Source organism: Nelumbo nucifera, chromosome 6 (genome assembly GCF_055504915.1).
Source record: "Nelumbo nucifera cultivar China Antique chromosome 6, China Antique-T2T, whole genome shotgun sequence".
In the NCBI taxonomy this organism is placed as follows: Eukaryota; Viridiplantae; Streptophyta; class Magnoliopsida; order Proteales; family Nelumbonaceae; genus Nelumbo; species Nelumbo nucifera.
The window spans coordinates 13533052-13536288 of NC_142654.1; positions in this window are offsets into that span (position 1 = coordinate 13533052).

Consider the following 3237-nt stretch of genomic DNA (forward strand, 5'->3'; position numbering starts at 1 on the left):
TGTAATTTGGTGCAAAAACATTGTTTCTATTGCAAGAAATGTCAAATTAACAATTTCTCCAAAAATAAAAAATTTAAGCATTTAATATTGTTTGAAATGACTTACAAATGTTCAATCAAATAAGAAAAAATGAGGAAAAGAACAAAATGCCTATATGGCATTGACATGACAGAAACGCCTTAAAAAAACAATTTCAATACCAAAAACCATCAATATGATTTTGCTGGTTCCAATTGTTTCCGTTTTGAAAAGCATAACCTTTCATATTGTCAAGACCCCTTAGTCATGAGTCCCTATTAAGTGACCTTAATGATTGCGTTATGGCTGTTTTTATTAATTAACCAGCTAAGATTTTAGCCCGTACACATCTCCGCCCCACAACGTCCCATATCACATCCCCACGGTGTATTGGAAATATCTTCCGATAATAGTATTAGAATCGATGAGATGTTCCCAATACACGGCGGGGATGTGCTATGGGGTGGCCCTCCATCGGAATTGGAAGTAATTTGCATAAGAAAATGAGTTTTTTGTAATTAAGGCATGACTTGTGGGCATTTTTCATACTTCCTTTTTCTTTTCTCCTTGATAAAGAAAAGTGAAGGGTAGATTACAGACACCCACACCCACTCTATACTTTGGGGTCATGACATTTGGTCCTCTGAACTTTGTTTTGTGACAAATAACACTTACATTTTTTTGGTTCCACCACTTTGCTCCTACTGGTTCAATTCCGTGAGTTGGGATCGAATCCTGCCTGCACCTGGGTTGGGGTGTGATGATGTATTGGGTTTGGGTGATGGGCTATCCCTGTTGTGTAGCCCCTTGGTGCAAAGAAAAAGGGTGTTTATAAATGTGAATGATTTCGTTTTTTTAAACAAGAATAACCCACCATGTCAGCAAGAACATATCAAACATGAATTCACATCTGCCCCCAAAGTGCCTCAAAAATGTCCCACAGCACATCCCAATCTTGTATTGGTATCATCTCTCAATGACAAGTACGGGAGATGTTCTCAATGCATACTGAGGTGTGCACGTGGGGTGTTTTTGGGGTGGGGGGCATATGTAAACTCATAAAACACCCCCAATTATTGTAAAACCAAAAGGGTTCGACTATGATATGGAAAAGATATGATATCCCAAAAACAACTGATCAATAAACTAGAATCATAAATGTGGTAGCAGATAAGGTGTTATTTATCAAAATTCATGGGTAGGTTTTGATTGGTCAGAACTCTTCCCATATCATATCTTTCCCGCATCATAGATTTTCCCAAATTCTTATTTATCTTAAGGCTGTGTTTGGTTTGATAGAAAAGGTAGGGCATAAGTGTCTCTCAACACAGGTTGGTGGTAATTCATGCCCTTTAAGGAAGTGTTGTTGAATGCTCATCATTAACACTTTTAACAAGCTAACTATGATTTGGAATGAAGTTCTTATATATATATATATATATTTTCTACTGTAAGCCCATAAATTTTCAAATGAATAATTTGATAATTTCACTTGCTTTTTTGTAGTAGTGCAAATGCAAATATGTTCAATTTATGAAAATGCAAACTTCCTTTTGATTTTGCATTGATATATTTTATATACTAGTAAAAGTGTACGTGTGTTGCACGTGGCAATATCAAATGATGATGATAATAATAGTCAGCAATCAAATGACCTTACTAGTTGAACCATTAACCTATTTAACCAGGAAAATGGACTACGGTTAAGACATTAATTCATTTTTTTTATTTGTATTTTAGCCATTTCTATCTTTACTAACAATAATTCTTATTTTTCAAACATATTTTTGTTTTGATTTAAAGAATATATAATATTAATGCATGTTCAAATTTTTCTATAAAATTTATAAAAAAATATATATTTTTATTTATTATTAATTATTATTTAATTTATGAGAATAAAAATTACTTATTTACCAAGAGAAAATGCAATTCCAATATATTGTTTGAATATTGGTTTTTAATATTGTAGTCAAATAAATTATTTATATATATATATCATTTATATATAATATATGTTATTTATATTGCATTTTTGTAAACTTCTTATATGATGAAAATAGTTGAAAAAATAATTTTTTTTCTTTATTTTAATTATTATATTTTCTTTTCCTTTTAATAATTTATTATTTTTTAAGTTAAATTGAATTGTATCAGATTCGAATATCCAACATCTTGATCGGATTTAGATTTGAATCAATGTTTATGAGATCCGATCAGACCTTTGGATCGAATCGAATTCGAATATACCTTAATTCAAATCAGATTTGATCTGTTTTCATCCCTACCAAACCACTTGCCTACAATGGCCTATATAATTAAATCATTGAACCATTTGACATGGCTAGTGGGGTCATGTGTTAGACATTAATGCTCTTTATTTTTTATCCTAATTATTATCCCATTTCTATTATTAATGAAAATAAATCTCATTAATTACACTTTTTTATATGATGAATATAAATATTATAGAATGTACTCAAAATTATCTACAAATTTCTACATTTTCTAGAACTTTATGTATTTTATTTTTTAATAATAACATCATGTCTTGATCCATTTGACATGGATAGTTGAATCACTAACCCACCACTTGGATGGAAAAACCATTTATTCTTTTTCGGTTGATTATAAGTCATGTATTACATTTTCATCATCAATAAAAGTAAATCTTATTTTCACATTTATTTTTGAAAGTGGCATTATCAAATGATGATGATGATAATAATTAGTAACCAAAAGACCTTACTGGTTGAACCGTTAACCTATTTAACCAGGAAAATGGAGTATGTTTAAGACGTTAATTCATTTTTTTTTCTTTGTATTTTAGCCATTTCTATCTTTACTAATAATAATTCTCATTTTTTCAAACATATTTTTGTTTAATATGAAGAATATATAATATTAATGTATGTTCAAATTTTTTTATAAAATTTATAAAAAATTCTATATTTTTATTTTTTATTATTTAATTTATGAGATAATAAAAATTACTTATTTACCAAGAGAAAATGCAATTCTAATATATTGTTTGAACATTGGTTTTTAATATTGTGGTCAAACCAATTTTTTATATATATAGTATTTATATTATTTATATATAATATATATGTTATTTATAACTTATTTATAAATATGTTATTTATATTACATTTTTGTAAACTTTTTATATGATGGAAATAGTTGAAAAAATACTTATATTTTTTGTTTTTTATTTTA